The sequence below is a fragment of the Mus musculus genome, chromosome 3 (genome assembly GCF_000001635.26).
Source record: "Mus musculus strain C57BL/6J chromosome 3, GRCm38.p6 C57BL/6J".
Lineage (NCBI taxonomy): Eukaryota > Metazoa > Chordata > Mammalia > Rodentia > Muridae > Mus > Mus musculus.
This window is the reverse complement of record NC_000069.6, coordinates 125,144,505-125,164,420: the sequence shown is the minus strand read 5'-3', so window position 1 is coordinate 125,164,420 and position 19,916 is coordinate 125,144,505.

Sequence of the window (19,916 nt, the reverse complement as noted above, 5' to 3'; positions counted from 1 at the left end):
TTTGCCCTGCTCAGAATGACTGGTAATTGAATAATGTGTCGTTGTCATGAGGAAAGTTCAGTTTTGTCCTCATGTGAAATCATCTCTATTCCTGCATCATTTTATGCCTATTTGAGCGTAGTTTTTACTAAAATGTAGTTACTTATGCTTTGGGAAAGGGTTTCCTGCAACATGCAAAATATGATCAAGACTGAGTGGAGTGTTCATTTATTTTTCATACTGTATTATAGACAATCTGGAAATTTTAACTTCTGATGCTTTGCCTGAGATCAATTGATGAAGTAATTGTGTACTTATAGGGAACCCAGGGAATACATAGCCTGGAGAGTGGTATAAGGTGATATTCTTCACAGTCTAAACTCTATTCTGAATATCCAAGTGTCTTAGTGTTCTATTGGTGTGATAAAATACCATGAGCAAGGCAAAAGAAAGAATTAAATGTGTGGCTTGCTTACAGTTTCAGAGGGCTACTCCATGATCACCATGTGCCAATAACCTGGTAGGCATGGCCCTAGAGTAGCAGCTGATGGGTGCACATCTGATTCATAATCGGCAGGCAGTGAAAGAAAGAGAGTGAGGCTGGACATGACATGACCTTTTAAAACTTCATAGTCTACCCCTAGAGATTCACAGCCTTCAATAAAGCCATATACTCTAATCCTTCATAACATTTAAATACATAATCCTATAGAGGTCCTTCTTATCAAAAACATCATAACAATAAATGAAAGTGTGTGTAATTTTTTAAGCAAAACTCTAAAGGAGGAACATTGTTAAATCATAAGGTGACAGTTTTGAGTTATACTATTGTTTTGTCTGTTCAGTCCTTGAACAGACTCTGTCTCTCTCTAGCACTTAATAGTAATACTTCCATAGTTTAGGTGGAGTATTGTGAAATCATCAGATGTAAGATTTTATACATCCAAACTTATTAGTCATTATATATATATATATGTGTGTGTGTGTGTGTGTGTGTGTGTGTGTATAAAATGAACTTAAAGAGACAAACTTCATTATGAAGATAAAAATAAAATTAATAAAATGAATACAAATTTTAAGTTATAAATATATAATAAATCAATTTATCATGTATTTGTGAACTTAAAGGCTAGAATGTGACTCAGAAGTGGGGTGTATCTTTGTGATAAAGTGCCTACCCAGTGTGCTTGAAGTCCTGAGTTAAATCAATAGGGGGAAAAAGCCATTTTATGTTATACTTGATTAAAATTATACATTTTGTACAATATACACTGTTTTAAAAGGTCAGAGTTTGGATAAAAAACCTTGAAAATATAACCGATGTAGGTCTTAAATGTAAATTATACACACAGTGAAGAAAACTAGGTCTTAAGGAAACAACTCCATTTAAGAAACTTGGGGAAGCAGAAGCAGGCACCTTAACAAAGAAGTCCTATCATTGGCAATTGTATGAAGAAAGCCTGAATATTAAGGGAATCACAAATTTATAGGCACAAGATGCAGCTAGATTCCTGTTAGAAAGCTCACTTTTAAGATGCTGGAAACACAAAATTCTGATAAGAGCACCCCTTGGGAATTCTCACCCTTTGCAAAAAGGAAAACAGAAAATGATAGAGTCCCTAGGCGATAAGCTGGAATTGTCTATCAAATCAATCTGTGATCCTATCATGGATACATCAACTGTTCCAGTTTGTTACTTGAATGAGTGAAGAACTTACCCTCAACCAAAACTGTAAACCCATTTTGTATTATATTTATTGATGATTTACAACTATTAGAGAGAGCCCAGATGTTCAGGTTAATAAACGCTTATAGCAGGACTCTAAGAGAACTTAGGAGTTAAAAGTACTGGTTGATCGTCTAGAGGACACAGGTTTAATCCACAGCACCCACATGAAGACTCAATCATCTGAAACTTCAATTATGGGTTATCCAATATTTTGACCTTCATGGGGAGATATAAAGGCCTACAAAACACAGACATACAAAAACTATAATAATTTTTTAAAAAGTTGCATTGAATTAAATACATTAGCAACAACTCCCAGGTCCCGCAAACCTTTCAATATCACCCGTACAAAAAGTAATCAGAGTAGTTTATCAAAACTTGCATATCAAAACTACCTTGGAGTAGTTGGTCAAAAGTGAGCTCAGATTAAACTCTATACTTCTCTCTCCCTGTATCCTTCCCTGCCTCTCCTGTCTATCATCTGCCTTTGTTCAGACATGGAAGCAAAGGTTCCTTGTCTGAACAATGCTTTTTCTGTTCATATGTCTACGTGATCCTAATAAAAGGATTTTCCTCTGTATTTATTGAATAACACAGAATAACATGGGGGAAGAATGAGAGCTATTTTACAGAAATCCGTAAGAGCATTTACAAGGAATGGGGACTTAACTGATTCTAATTGACCCCAAATGACTGGATAGGAAAAAAAAAACATAGAAATCTTATTAAGCAATATCTGAATGTTGCTTTCAGTATTTATATTGGATATAAGTTTCATAAGGAAGCTTTTCATCCTATTTTTCGTTTTCAACAAATGGCTATAAAAGCACATACACATTGCTCTGTGGGAAAGGTCGAGGGAATGAAAAGGTTTATAATTTAAGATTGTTGGAACTATGTGTTAAAGTAGGTTGTAAAAATTGATTACATGGGAAATCTCAGGCAAGCCAGGTTTGTTGCAACATTGTTTTCTTAAAGGCAGATTAGAAACATAAAAGGAAAGGAAGAACAACAGGCTAATTAGAGAGTAAGAAATCTGTCAGATTTTAAGTGACATCAAAGGGTGTCATTAAGTAAATCTGTGAAGTTCATCAACATTTTCATTCCTGAGAACACCAGAGATATTTTCCTAATAATGTATACGTGTGTGATTATTATATCGACACAATCAAATAGTATGCCACAATGAAGGTATAAATGGATATGTGGTTCTTCACTTAAAAGACAAAAATAGACTTAGATATGTGTGTGTGTGTGTTTTATTGTAAAACATCCACTATTTATTAGTAGTTTGTTTGTTTTTTCTAAAAACACTGACATGAGAACTGGGCATGGCACCCAGAGTGACTCGCCTCTGTGGGTGGGGAGACACCAGGGTGGAATCTGTATGGTTTTCTGTGCACCCATGTCTCAGCTTCCTCACTCACTCCAGGGCTCCAACACCACCTCTGACAAGGAAAGGAAACCACTAAGATTCCAAAGCACAGGTAGGTCACAACAACCTTACTGCTATTGATGCTAACTGCCACATGCTCTAGTCTGTAACTTTAGCATATCAACCTCTACCATTGAACAGCTGCTCCCACTGACCCTTGCCTTCATGACCAGCTAGCCTCCAGCCTGACTTCTGCACACCACAGAGAGCAAGCGGTAACATCCACTTGCAGAGTCTGTGTTCAGGTATAAAGGTTTGTTCAGGACAGCCCACATCAGAGTAGAGCTTAAACCTCAGTAGTGTCTACTGGGGTCACACCCTTCAAAGGCTCACAATCCATGAGCAAGTATGGGTAACTGTCCCACCACCAAACTTGCTCTCCATCCAATGTAGACACCACCAGAGTCAAGGCCAAAATCTTGACATCAGTAATGAAATGGTCGACTAAAGTTATAATTCATGTGAAACGGGAATCCATTTCTTCATTAAATAGAGCTTTCCAAATGTACCAGGCATATTCTTAGGAAGCATCTTGGGATGGTGCTGGAGGATCCGGGCTTTTAGGTTCTGGAGGGGGACCCAGCAGAGCTTCTTTTTTTTTTTCTGGGCAGCCAGGAACCCATGGTTTGCTTGCTCTATCTGTGGCCTGAATATGTGTTATGTGAAGTGACAGAAGGCAATCTGAAAAGACAGTACATCTATGAAAGTCAGTCAGTGTGATACGTGGATAGGCAAAGTAAAGGATGGCGAAGATGAGCTGTGGACAAGCGTTCTAGGAAAGGGAAGGAAGGGTGAAAGATAGCGGATCATTTGGAAGTAGATGATTCATGGTGGACCACTCTTTCACTATACATGTAAAAACCCATGGGATGTCCAGCCAGAATAAACTTTAATAGCAATATCTACCATCTTAGATTGCATACACACATAATTGATTAGCTTATAATAGCATAAAATAAAATCTGCCTTGGGGAACCATTATGCCTCATCCACATTAAAAAAAAAGATAACCTTTAAATATTAGGAAAAATATTCTAAAACTCTCTTCTCGATGCTCTTTCAAAGTTGAAACAGAGGAAATTTCCCTTCTGGGCTCAATTAAGACTGCTCTCATGGCTAGGCAAAGGACTCCATCTACACTGGGCACAAAGGTCAAATATCTTACCACCTAACTTTTCAAAGTCTTCTTGTGGTGTGACTAAACATTTCCTGCAGAAGACACAATATATTTGCCTACTCACCCCAGACAGGAAACGCACAAAAGATGAAAGTACAGATACTACCGAAGTCCAACTTCTTGAACCAATAAGTTTTATTGTGGTTACTTACAGGAGTGTTAGTGAGGAGTTACCTACAGGAACCGAAATGATTCAAAGACAGCTTCATCACCCATGCCCTCCGTAACATTGGCGACCTCTCACAGAGCTGGGGAGTTGGAGCTTGCTGTCCAGCCTGTAGGTAGCTCAACAGGCTGCAGAGTGTCCTTATCAAGTGACTGATTTGGTCTAAACCTTTGCCAGGTGTCGTAACTGTTTCCTGCTTCTTCCAGTCAGCTGGTCTGGTCTCAGTTTCTCTTTGCTTTGTTTGTCTGAGTTTTCTTTCTTTTTTTTTTTTTTTTTCATTTGAATCTAGTTATTATTTTTTTTATTAGGTATTTTCCTCGTTTACATTTTTAATGCTATCCCAAAGGTCCCCCATAACCACCCCCCCAATCCCCTACCCACCCACTCCCCCTTTTTGGCCCTGGCGTTCCCCTGTACTGGGGCATATAAAGTTTGCAAGTCCAATGGGCCTCTCTTTCCAGTGATGACCGACTAGGCCATCTTTTGATACATATGCAGCTAAAGACAAGAGATCCCGGGTACTGGTTAGTTCATATTGTTGTTCCACCTATAGGGTTGCAGTTCCCTTTAGCTCCTTGGGTAATTTCTCTAGCTCCTCCATTAAGAAGGCAGCTCATCTGATTTCCTCCATGCAGTTCTATTGTTTACTCTGTGAGGGAGGAGTCTAGTAAATATGTCTGGTCCGTTTCAGAGACTTCGCGAAAGTATTTTGAATTGTTTAACCTCCTACATAAGGGCCTTCCTTTCGGGATACTATAACCACTGAAGAAACTGTTATGCCGTACTTCCAACGTTTCATTTTCCACGATGTGAAATTGAGGAGGCTTTAATTTTATTTCTACCAGTTTGAGTCATTTTCTACAAGAAACTGAAACTGATCATTTCTTGTTTGAAGCCAAGAAATCTGGGGACCAACTCTAAAATGTAAACTTATAGGACACCGAGCTGCTTCAGCCAGCAAAAGTACTTCCCACCATGCCAGACAACCTGAATTCAATCCTGGGTATCCCTGTGCTGAAAGAGAGCACCAACTCTTGAAGACTTTTCTCTGACCATGGCCAACAGGCCAACCACACAATAAATTAATGTAATAAAATATTTTTAAATAATTTGAATTTAAAGAAACAGACAAAAATTTCATAAAGTATTTGATGTTAAAATTGACAAATGTTTTCCTATGTTTGAATATTATTATGTAAAAACCAGTATCATTTTTCTGCAAGCAAAGTTCACAGAAAGTATTATGAAACTACTCAAATGTAGAATGCAAAAAACGTTCAGCCTCTTTTGCACTGATTATATTGACATCCAAATGACCTTGTAATTTTTAGTATGTAAGGCATCAAATGATCAATATCAATTTCAATGAACTGGATAGCATAAAGAGGTGAAATATTTCTGTTTAGTTCTATTTTTCTTTGTGTTCAGTTTAAAGTGGCAATATAAAGAAAAAATGATATCATGTATAAGTAAATGAATTTTACTCTATGTAACTACAAAAATTCATATACATACACATTTATCAATACAGCTATACATAAACAAACATGGAAGATACTATCTTCTCTTTTACCTGAATTCTTCGCATAATAAAAATGAAAAAGTTTATTTCTAACTAGTTAAAATGAATGTTTTCCAATGTTGAAAAAAATGACTATGTGACATCAGCTAAAATCTTAGAAGAATTACTTCTTTTTCATACAGCAAAATCATTGTATTTCCCTATGGGTTGAGAAAAATATTTGTTTTTCACTTAATACATGTGTTTGTTATAAAAAAGAAATGAGGAAAATGGAGGATATTAACAGATTTAAGACCCATAAATAAAATGATTCAGGCAATGGGCATGTGACATACCGGAACCTCACTGGCTTCTTTGCTGCCTCAGTCATGGCCTATTGGGAACTGATTGGAACTAAAAGAGTTCCTTTCACAACCCCGCTGCATGAGCATGATAGGGAATAAGGGGAGGCAACAGTTTATCAGACAGATGCTCATTTAGTCCGAACAAATAAACACTAATGAATGACTTTCACTTGATCATGGATGAAAATTAAATGTAAAAAATAATAATCTTAAATGATAATTTACCAAAGACATACTGGCCTTACTGGCATGAAATGAAAAATGAGTTTTCTTAAGGCATGTTGAGGGTTTTATTTTTTTTGTTTGTTTTTGGTTTGGTTTGGTTTTGGTTATATTTTGTTTTTGTTTGTTTGTTTGTTTATTTGTATGTTTTTAAAGTATGGGTTTATTGGGAAGCTGCTCTCCAGTGAGTAGTAAGCTCACTGGTCCTAAGGACTGAGGTCAGGAGAGTCACCATGGGGAGAAGAGGGGATGAAGGTGAGAAAAGAAAGAGAGAAAGAGACATGCAGAGAGAGAACAGAAGAAGACAATAAGAGAGAAATAGCATGGATACCAGCTTTTGAGTTTTCTTCTAAAACTAAAAAGGATATTATTGTTTCTTGGTAATAAAAACTCAGTTAAGTGATTTAAAATGGTTTAAGTAAATTCAAAGGGTCACTATAGTTCAAATCCGTTTTGTAAATCTCTAAGAGTTGGAGTGATTTAGAGCTAAGATAAAATATTTGCACAAGGCGGTGGTAGCTGATGCCTTTAATCCAAGCAAAGACAGGCAGATCTCTATAACTTAGTTGTTTTCTAAATTCTAGAAATACAGTGAACAAGATGATGGTGGCACAAGCCTTTAATCTCACCACCGAGGGACAAAACTCAGATACAGTTCCTAGTTGGTATGTTTACACACTAGAGAAATCCCATACCATATTTATAGATTCTTATACAAACCCTCTACAGGGTTACTAGAAAGGCAGATAATTTTCATTGGAGACAGGAACACAGAGCTGGCAATTGCCAGTGATTGCCAATAAGCTCATCTCTATGTGTGCAACCCTGACCAATATTGAACCAGATGATACCCTAATTATGGATATCGTTATCTATTAGTGAATTGGCAACTGGGGACTCTTCATAAAGCAAAAATGAGTCCATCAATACTTTTATGGTCACTTCTATTGCAAAGCTTTCCTTATACAGAGAATAAATATTCTTTCCTTGAGAAACAAATCTGGACATGTCATGAGGCGTGAAGAACCTTAAACTCAGTCATCGCGAAGCACCCTATGGTCATAAGGGCATTCCTTACAAAATGACAGATGTATTGAAAGCAGAGTCCTTTGCAGGCTTAGCCATGGAAGAAAAGATATGACTGGGGACTGGTACCTATCTGAATGCTATTATAACCAGGTAGCAAAAGCCTTCCTGCATTGATGAAATAGCGCAGTTGGCTGTAATCCCCATCCCTAAACGGATTACCTCTCCCCCAAAAGAGGCATCTATTAAAATGTGGGGACCAATGGGATATTCACAGCATTTGACTAGTGGATGTTTTAGTGATGGAACCAAAACTATAAAAGCTGCATCCCATAGACCAAGGAATGAAATGTCAATACTATGGAAGGAACCACGAAATCTGTGCACCACTATTGGCTATAAGACAAACAACTAGAAAAACAAAAGGAAAACATCTATCTTCTCCAACTTATGGTACATATGTACTGCTATAGCTATATGGTCATCAAAATGGAAAAATCCCTAAAAAGCAGATCAATGGAAAAGATATCTGGTCATGGGAAGCATGACTGGAAATGGCAAGATGTAGCAAGCTTATCAAAGACATCAGATTGTATACAGGTCATATAGAGAAGACAGGCAAAACATCTGAAAATAATAACATTGTGAATAATTGGAATCATGTTTAATTAAAACAAGAATATTAAAATTTCCCAGGGAACAAATTCAGAATAAATCAGCAATAGATTACACATTCAAAAAACTTGAAAGTTTACCCCTAACACTAAAAAGCAGGGGGAACGAAGAACCAAATTAAACCAGGACAAATAATAGGCATAGCTATTATAAGGAATCCATAGCCAGGGGATAGGTATTTCATGCCTAAAGTCTCCGTACTTGGGAGGCAGAGGAGGGCACATAATCATCATGCTAATTTAAATTAAAAATCTGCTTGCAAAAGGCAGGCTTAAATTGAAAGTGAATGTCCTTTGTGATCTAAAACTAAATACACTTAAGCCTTGAATTTATATAAAGAGAAATGGAAAACAGGAATATTTATCTACACATATTAGGTATATTTTATTTTTAAAATTTCAAAAGATTTTTTTAAATTTCAAGTGAAAGATAATATGTTCACTGTTGCCAAAAACTCAACAAATTTTTCTAGGAAACTGTAGAGTGAGGGTTGGGGCAGGGTTTTGACTTTATCTTACCAGGGGAATAAAAGCATCCAACTGAGTAATGTGGAGACCACTGGACAAGTGAAACATCTGAAGCAAAAGGACAAATTATCAAAATGTCCCAAGAAAAAGAGGAATTGGTCACGTGGTATAGCTCACCTCCAGCTTGTCTCTGCTGCTCTCTACAGACATAAGTGGCAAATGGGCTTTATGTGATCTCAATTCAATTAAAAATTAAAGCTGACTTTGGTGTTGGAACATGGCTCTCTCCTTCTCTAAACCCAGCTATCCTTGTTAAAGGAAAATCCAAATTTGCTGTCTGATATCAGAAGAGCCACCTGGTATGGGAGAGAGAGGGAAAACAATGGAGAGACAATTCTATTGCCACCAATCTCATAATCTTTTGGTTTTCATTTGATACTCTAAAACGTTTCTTAAGATATAAATATTATCTCAAAATTTAGAAGATTATTATGTATATATAAACTTTCTGTTGTGAAATTAGTAGTGATATAGAATACTAATTTTACAAATAAGCTTCATCCTGCTTTCTATATGTGTTTTCAGGTTTGAGTCTGAAGCAAATAACTTGGAACAAAATTTGTATACCTTGGACATACATATCAGATTGTAGTCTTAAAGCATTTCTAAGGTCTGTTGAATATGGTTTTCTATCATTCTTAACAGTAACCTTTTAAGTTCTCCAAAACAATGTTGGGGCCCTGTGATGATAAAACCACCTGGATTTTGGTAACACTAATGAATGAACAAAACTGCCCCATGCCTCGTCTATCACCAGGATTGGCACAAACAATGGGCACCTTTGGGTATTGTATTCGTTCCTAGCCAGGATTGCAACTAAGCTCAGAAAAAACAACCAAAGATCAGCTTTGGACTACAGACTACTCATGGCATTCCAGTTGCTGATTTCCCAAGAGACTGACACTAACATTTTATAGAACTTTGAAATAAAAAAATAATCAACCCTAAAATGGCTAAGAACAGTCAAACAAAATAGCTTCATTATTGTAAATAATTTTACTGTGTCAGGGTCAAAATCTTTTCCTTTATTTAGACAAAAGGTAAGAAATGTTGCAGGATATTTGATCACACTGTTAACCCTGAGATTGTATTATTTTTGGAAAAACCTGCTCCTAGTTGTGGTGTGGTTATCCACAGCACACACCCTTAACTCAAAAAAGCTTTCTGCTTATTGTAAACAGGATTAAATAAAGTCAACCATAGGTCAAGAGATAGAGTAAGCCACCAGTTGACAGGGAGTAAACAAAGGGGAAAGAGAGGGGGGGAGAAAGGAGAGAGAGAGAGAGAGAGAGAGAGAGAGAGAGAGAGAGAGAGAGAGAGAGAGAGGAGAAAAGACAGAGATACAGGAAAAGCAGGGACATCATGTTTGAGGGGTTTTTGAGACAGAGTGGAGAAGAGCTGTTGGGCCATCTGCTGAGGAGGAAGGTCACCTGGGTGCTTTCTCTGCCTCTCTGAATTAGCAGACTTCTGCCCTAGCAGCTGTCTGGCTCCCTAGTCTTTATGGGAAAATCGAATGTTTGAGATTTTGTTAAAAACTCAAGGTCCTGGCCTTAAGTTCCTTCCCAGACATTTCTTCATGATGAATTTTAAGCTATACAATTAGATAAATTGTTTTCTCCTCAGGTTGCTTTTATTTCTTTAACTAAAAATAGTATTTTCATATAATACATTTTTATTGTTTTCTCAGCCTCCAAATCCTCTCAGCTTCTTCTCACCTCCCCACTTAACCAAATCCATACTCCTTTTCACTCTTTCACTCTCTCATTAGGATACAGATAGGCCTCTAAATAGAAAAAAAATTAAATGAGATAAAGTAAAAACAAACAGATCAGAATTTGATTTATTAAAAAAAAAAGAGCCAAGGAACAAGCATGAGAAACACAGGCAGACGCTGAAACACGTGTGCTTGCACACACAGACAGAAAACCCATAAAAATAAACTAGGTAGCCATAATATATGAGCAAAAGATTAGCAAGGGGGAAAAGACCCAGTTGTATAAGCTTAGATTTTCCAAAACCTACTTTGATAAGTGTACATAATTGACTTAACCTTCTTTCTAACCCAGCACCCAGCAAAGGTAATGCAAAGGAAGGGTTAAAACGGCAAGGGAGGATGTGGACCTGTCTTGAAATAGTTCTTTGTGGCAAATCCAATCTGTGTTATCAGGATATCAGCAGTTCAGCTCATAGGACTCAGCAGCAGTAGCTCTATCCACTTGCAAACACCATTCATGAATCAGCCATGGTCATTTGATATAAAAGAAAGCGAAAGGCCCTGCGAATCACCCTGAGTCCTCAGAAGCAGCAAGAAGTCGCTGGAACACCATCAGAAGTTCTTTGGTTCATTTCTTTCTACGAAGTCATGACAAACAAGGACCAGCAAAGAGTGGCAAGGAGAACCAATACCACACAGTGTCATCCATGACTGGTGGTTTACACTTATACTCTATCCAAACATCCTGTGTTCTCTCAAGCGTCTGCTGTGGCAAAACATCAACAGGCCCTTTATCCAGGCAGCTTCCAGAAAACACCACATGTCTATTTTCAGCAAAATATCCTCAAGGCCTTGTTTGCTTGATATCTTTCACCCCCACTGCATTTACACACTTCCTTCTTCCTCTTTCACAGAGTTCCCCGAACCCTAAGGAGAGGGATTTGATGTAGACATCCCAGGTAGGAGTGAGTGTTTCAAGACTTCTCACACTCTGGACTTTATCTTATTTTGGGACTCTTCATTTGTTTGTATCTGCTACAAAAAGCAGCTTTTTGGATGATAACTTAGCAAATTACGGTTCTACAGGATTTTCAGAATATCATTAGGAGTCATTTTATTGCTGTATTTTGTTGTTGTTGCTTTTTTACCAGAACAGTGGTGTTTGATGTTCCTCTAGTTTCATGATCTATATAGTCTTAAGTTCTTGGCTATCATGTGTTCTCCATTTGAAAGTAAATTTTGACAGTTGTTTCAAGTCTCCTGAGAGAAGTGATGTGTGAGGTGATAAGACAAAGGGAGGGGGGAAGTTTGTAACTCCTGGTTCTCTGATGATGATGATGTTGTTGTTGTTGTTTGTTGTTGTTGTTGATGCTGATGATGGTGGTGATGATGACAGTGGTGATGGTGATGATGTTCATTTTCAGTTGTCTCAGCATTTCTACCACTGAGTATGAATGGTCTGTAAAATTTGGGCAAGCTAGTGTAATTTAGTCATGTTTCATTTTCTTGAATAGAAATGTGATAAATGGAGGAAAAACAAATATTCCTGCTGGGAAGACTTTGCACTTACCAGAAGAAAAATAGATTAATGTTTTTACTTAAAGGATCTTTCTTCCATCCTGCTCTTTCTGAGATTGACAGGAATACAAAAGAGCTTCAGGCACTTCAGTGGAGATTTCTAAAAGAAATGGCAATCATTAGTAGTTTCTTTTGGCTCCTTCTGTAAGAGGAGGCTGCAAAGTGCTATTAAATTTCAAGAAATTCTTGTGGAAAATAATATTCTCTACCTAAGGACACCTGATCCCAGGTTATCTTTTATTCTCTAGCTCTGCTTTTTTTTGTGGCTTGGCACTGACCTTCCTTCTTTATGGCATAAATCTTCTCTGTAAACCAAAGAATTCTCCATTTCTCTGGTTATTCATTATTCAAGCAACCCCAACTGGCATGCACAAAACTTCTTTGCAGTTTGGCTTGGATCTAAGAACAGCCCTTAAGGAGAACCACAGATCAGCCTGATTTGTCCTTCATGAAGGAGTCCAAATGTTTCTCAGCATTTCTGTGGCTATTTTCTTAAAACACTCACCATGATTTTTAATTTTCAAAAGCATACTCATTAAATAATTTTTTGTTGTTGTTGAGGCTAGAGAGATGGCTTTGGGGTTTAGAGTATGTGTTGTTCTTACAGGAGATCTAAATTCAATCCCTAGCACTCATGCATTGGGTCATAAGCATCTATAACTTAAGTTCCAAAGGATTCAATACATTATTCTCACTATTGTAGGGATCTACCATGAAAATTGTATACATAAGTTCATACAGACAAAACACCCATACATATTGAATAAAACAAACCTAAAAGCTTTATTTCCCTGCAGATTTATTGAAGACTTCCTTTCCTATATTATCTTGATAATTTATCTCCCCTTCTAAGAAGGCTTTCTTGCATTCTGCTTGGCTGTTCTTTCCTTTGGAGAGATGTATGGGCATGGCATATGTACAAATATTTTATATGCACTATCTTCTGCATATTTTTATATAAAACATTTTCAGATAGAGCAAATATAAAGTACATGATGATATTTGAATGACGCAAGTCTTTTGTTACTTTTTAAAACATTTTTATTTTCTTTTATTTACTATATAATAGACTGTACTCTTTTCATCAATCAGACTGCTCATTATGCAATAATACACTCCTGGTATGCCTTTGAGAGGTCAAAATGGAGAAAACACTTTCCAAGTCCTGATTTTGAAGTTATGCACAAACACACACACACACAGAGAGAAACACACACAGATTGACATATATAGAAATACTCACACACAATATACATATACACATAGGCACACAAACACACATATGCAAACACACACACACATATACACACACAAATACATACCTGTAAATCCTTAACTAGTGGCTACCCAGCTGTATACCTAGGTGAGGTAATATTCAGATGAAGTTTCAATTCTCTTCCCTTATTCTTTGAGAGGTAGCACAGTGGATCCTAATTCTAAACAGAAAGAAAAATTTAGTTTGAAAATATTCTCCTTATACATACATTCTATGATAAAGTTGGGTGAGGAAGATATTAGCATATCCAAGTACTAACAAAAGGAATTAATTAAGGCACTATGCTACAATCAGAGTAACCTGAGTGGAACAAGGCCTGTTCTAGTTTAATTTTCATGTGTGGAAAATACCTGATAAAGAACATCATAGGGAGGAAAGCATTTATTTGGTTTACAGCTTCAAGTTTCAGTCTACCATTCAAGAGAAGCCACATATGGAACTGAAGGAAGTGGTCACATTACATTGCCAGTATAGAACAAGGAAAAAATAAATAAATGAACTGATCTTTGCTTGCTAGCTAGCTAGTGTGAGACCCCGACTTAGAGCATTTCTCCCTGGAAGGTAAAGCCCCTGGATGTTCCCCAAGCTTGTTTTCCCTGATCTCTAAAAATACAGCCAGAAAGAAGCTTTTTGTTCTCTATAGCCAGAAAAGAGCCTTTTTGTTTCTGTGCCTTACAGCCAGAGATGCGATAATTGTAGGAAGACCTAAGAGGACATGGAGATAGACACCGGAGAGGAGGCTGCAGCCCCTTCCCCGCCTCACCAGAAAGGAGCCAACTCTACTCCCTAGTCCTCCCAACTCCTCCCAACTCCTCCCAATTCCTCAGCTAAGCTGTTAAAAGCCCCCCCCCCCCGTACTGTTACCGCTCATGGTCAAACTCCCCTGCCCTGCCAGGTTCGAGGGGTTCTTCCTCAGCTAGCTGATAATAAAACCTCTTGCAGTTTGCATCAGGTGTGGTTTTCTCTCAGGTCACTGGGGTGCTGGCCAGCTCATCCCAGGACATGAACGGAGGCCCAGCTTCAGGGTCTTACACTAGCTTGCTTGTTTTGATTGCTCTCATTAAATTCAGGGTACAGCCTAGGGAATGGTGTTGCCCATACTGTCTGTATATTTCTACATCAATTAACAAACAAGATAGACCACAAAAAGATATGAACATGACCAGAAGCCAACCAAACAATTCTTCATCGATACTCTCTTCACATATGATGATTGTTCGTGTCAAGTTGATAATCAGAACTAACCAATATGTGACTGATCTACATATCCTCTTATTTATATTCAATCTTCTTGTGATGATGTGAAATAATGCAGTGGCTTCATATTAAGATATTGTGAAATGAGAGATGAGCAGTATGATAGTAGGGGTCTTGAGTTGCATGAATACCTATGATACTAAGTAATTAAAGAACAAATAGCATAGGTAGTAAGGTAGTATGCCAAAAATGGTTTGACATTTCATTAACTTATTTAGAATAACATGTAATTTAAAGCAGAAGTTTGTCTTGGCTGGTTTTGTGTGTCAACTTAATGCAAGCTAGAGTCATCAGAGAGAAAGGAGACTCCATTGAGGAAATGCCTCCATGAAATTCAGTGCTGGCTCCTTACAGGCAGGTCCAGGCAAGAAGAGAGGGGTCCCAGTCCTGCTGGGGTCTCTCTGGGGCTGAGCGGAATGGCGAGTGTCCACGGCCTAAAGGAAACACACCTAGCCAGGAATCTTGTCGAAGCAGGAACTCAATTTTATGGCATCAACCTCTTGCTTATATAAGTTCAGAATGTAGGGAGAGGGATTATTGGTGGGATAAGATGACATGGGGGCGGGGGTGGGTGGGGGCGAGTCAGGGCCAAACAGGTCTTGTTTAGTCACTCTGATACCAAAGTGACTAAGATAGGTCTCAAACCTTCAGCCAGGCTTAGGCTCTCCCACAAGGCCACAGAAATTCGAGGCAGGCTTAGGTTTGTCCTCAAGGCCCAAACCAGGGCCAAAATGGGGCCCAACAATTCACCTATAGGGTATTTTCTTAATTAGTGATTATTGGGGATGACCCAGACTATTGTGGGTGGTGCCTGTCCTGAGTTCCTTTGATGATGAACAGCAATCTGGGAGTGTAAACAGAACAAGCCCTCTCACTCCCACCTTGCTTTTTGGTCAAGCCATTTTACTGTAACAATAGAAACCTAAGACAAAATTTATCTCTGAAATTTCTACTTCTGTTTTTGGAACTACACAGGTTATAGTTAACTGAAACTGCAAAAATAACAACATCCAAAATCTTGCATGTTTTATATAACATTTCAGTGCAAATAAAACAGATATCTTTCCTCTTAATCCTCTCAGACTCAAAATGAACTTTAAAAAATTATGTTACTGGAAGGAGCATTTAAATAAAAACTTGGAGCTGGAGAGATGCCACTGATGCCACACGAGGACACAGGTTCAATTGTCAGCACTCACATGGTAGCTGACAAACATCTGCAACTGCAGTTGTAGTGGATCCAATGCCTTTGTGTACACCAGGCACACATGTGGAACATATATATCCATGCAAGCAAAACATTCATAGACAGAACATACAAATTCTATTTCAAAAGCTGATGGTAAAGTACAAAAATATTTAGACTTTCAAATTTTCAGGAGCAGAAAATATTTTTCAAGGACACTAATTAAGTCATATGGTTTTACTTACATGTATAGGGAGTGACCTGTGTATTTATTTTATATACATTTTATTCAAATGGTAGCTTTCTTCCTTCAATGTGTATGGCACTAACAACAAAAGTAGGATCAAGGAAAGAATTAGTAATTCAATTTTTTTAATGACACTTAGATATGACAATGGAGCAAGTGGCACAGAAATAGAGGCCAGCTGGCCAACTGAGGTATGTGACCAAGTGCTGCAGACTATGATGCACACAGTGAGGAAATCTTTACTTCTCTTTACTCTTAGCTGAACTCTAAATTAGAGAGACTTTTAGTTAATGAAAATGATGGTAGATATGTTCTGGTTTCCTTTTGTGTGTGTGTGTGTGTTCTAAAATCATTGATAATCCAAATCTATCACTTTATGGTACAAACTTGAAAAGTTTTGCACAAAAATTGCTTCAAAGCATTAGGAAGTAAAAATGTAGCTAAAGGCAGGATTTTTGTAAATATAGATATTTAATTTTTAGTTTATCATCTATCAATTCAAGCTTATATCTTTCAAGAAGTTAACTTACCAAATGTAATTAATAATATCTCACATTTGAAATCAATATTTTTAAAGCTTACCCTTAAGCTCTTACTGTTATACATCTAAGGAAAATCTTACTGTTTGGGAAAAAAGAAAATGCCTTTATATGTTTGCATATAAATATAGACATGACATAGATGTGGATGTGTATTTCTAGCTTTGTCATAAGCATTTTGAAAAAGACACAGATGGTTATTATAGAAGAAATGCACAGTGTAAATAAAAGATGCTATATGGTGCTTCTACAATCCTAGTAAAAACACAGAATAGATTCAGGAGGGTACCCTGTGGTTAGCAAACAAAGCATATTTAAATAAACACAGCAATGGAAAGTGTATACTATACAAACAATGGTCAGCCAAGCAAAGGAGCTATTAATATGGAGCAAAAGCATAAATAATATTTGTCCCTACAGGATAAAAATAAGCCATGTTTTCAAACATCCTCTAATGATGACAGGATTAAAATGTATATTTGATCTCAAGAAACTAGAGAAAATTGATTGAATTTTCTTTAGCCCTATTCATAGTGGTTATAAACTGATTAGAAATATGATGTTTGATTCTTTGATGGGATGATATTGGCATAATTTTAAGATGGTTACAAAATTAACTTTGAAATTAATCACAATTATAGAAAATGGAACATAAGCTTGATAAAATAATCTTAGTAGAAAATTTTAGACAGAATGAATCAAGAGCAGAAACATTTAAAGATAGAACTATTACACAAATATAGCAAATCATTATTCCAAATCAAATAATATATATAAATAATATATAAAGGATTATATAGTTCTACATAGACAGGTGGCAGTACAAGCTAGACAAGGGTAAAGACAAAATGAGCCAGAGATTGAGAATTAACCCAAAGATTAGAATATATTGCCAAAGTAAATATGAAGCTAGAAAGAGCAAGTCAGTCAGAAGCTGAGAGAAGGCAATTTGAATCAGTCATCTTGCAGAGGAGTTTGAGCCAGAACAGATGAGTTGCACTGGCCACAAGGTTAGAGTTAGGATTACATCTATAAAGGATGCATTTATTTAGCAGTAAGTCTTAGAGGCTGAAATATTCTGGCCTAGGTTATCAGATAGAAGCCTGAAGCTGAAACTTTCAGTTTTATAGCCCTAGGTCTATGGATACTTAGATAGAAGCACTCTGGGCTCAGCACAATCCATGCATTCATAAAGTGTGGGTATGGCTCTCATCTCATCCATACCTCTGAGGAAATAAAACTTTATGGTAGTTGCTTGTGCATAATTTCAATTTCCTGTGACATATTTTTCAGATTTTCTTGTTTATTTTTTTATAGTCAGAGTGATCATGTAATCTGATGTTGGCATTAGAGTAATCACATAACAATTGCCAGAATAATGAAAGACAAATTAATTATAACTTAATTATAAATCAAATGGTCTAGTTTCATCCACAACTCTTCAGCTAAACATCCCTGCCAACTCTGTTCCCATCTCTTATGGATCTTTCAGATGTCCCCCCTTCTAACCTCCCTCTATTTACTTGTTGCTATGTCCTAGCCACCAACCACAGCAGTCACCTTCTGTGAGCCCAAAGGCATCTCTTGCCAGAGGAACAAGTAGGCTGATAGCAGATCTATCTTCTCCTTCTCCGCCAGATGCTGTTCACTAGTCTTATCCCCAACTCTAGCACAAATCCTACTGCAATTGCCATTTCCTCTCTAACACCATCCCCAATGTAAGATCTTCTTCAGACTTATTTCCTCTAACTCATCTCATTATACTATTCTCTGACATCAGCAGGTATACCCCAGGAACACTTGAGCTGAGAAGTCCAGAGAAATAAGTCCACAGTAAATTTCCTACTAGAAATCACCCAGCCACCACTCTCTTAAGATTCAGGGAGAAAGCAGAAACCAAAAAACAAAACACTCAATAAAACCAGATATTCTTGCTGAGATTTATAATCATCCCAGTACTAGATGCTTACACATCAGCATAAAAACAACTTCAACAACAGCCAGGACAATATGTTTCCACTAGAGACCTGCAACACTCCCATAGCAGTCACTTAATACCCTAACATAGATGGAGCCCAAGAAATAGACCTGAAATAGCCTGTATGAAGATAATAAAAGCCCCTTAAAGATGAAATCAATAAATTCCTTCAAGAAATCCAGGAAATACAAAGAGTGCAAGTAATTGACTAAACTGTTCAAGATCTGAAAGTAGAACTGAAATTGATGAAGAAAACCAAAACTGATAGAATTCTGGAAATGAAAAGTTGGAAATTTGAACAGAAACTACAGAGGCAAGCTTCACCAGCAGAATGCAAGAAATGGAAGAAAGACTCTCAGTTGTTAGAGATAAGAGAGAAGAAAGGGATACATCAGTCAAAGAAAATGTTAAATCTAAGAATCTCCTGAAATAAAACATCCAGAAAAACTGGGACACTATGAAAAGACTAAATTTAAGAATAATAGGAATAGAGGAAGAAGAAACCCGGAAGATATTTTAAATAACATCATGGAAAAATATCTTAACCTAGAGAAGAGTATGTCTCTGAAAGTACAAGAAGTACACAGAACAACAAATAGATTGGATTATAAAAGTCAGTTCCCTTAGTACATAATCAAATTACTAAACATGTAGAACAAAGAAAGAATATTAAAAGCTTCAAAGGAAGGAGACCAAATAACATAGCACAATATATAAAGACAGATCTATTAGAATTACTCCTGAATTCTCAATGGAGACTCTATAACCAGGAGGGCCTGGACAGATGTGCTACAAACTCTAAGAGACCACAGATGCCAGCCCAGACAATTATACCCAGAAAAACTTTCAATCATTATAAATGGATAAAATAATATGTTTCATGATAAAATCAAACATAAGCAACATTTATCTACAAATATAGCCCTACAGAAAGTGCTAGAAAGCGAACTCCAACCAAAAGAGGTAAACTAAAACCTTGAAAATATAGAGAAATAAATGTCAGGCCACCAAAATCAAAGAAAAGAAAACACACACACACTCACACACACACACACACACACACACACACACACACACACACACAAAACCATTACTACCACTACCACCACCAGCACAATGACTATGAACAAATTATTTGTCATGGATGTCTGTCAATATTAATGGGATTAATTGTCAACTCCTCACCCAATTAAAGACACAGGCTAACAGATGTGAAAACAGTATTTTTCCTTATGCTGCCTCCAAGAAACATACTTCAACATCAGAGTAGACATTGTCTCAGGGAAGATAAAGGGTGGGAAAGATATCCTAAGCAAATGGACCAAAGAGGCAAGCTGGC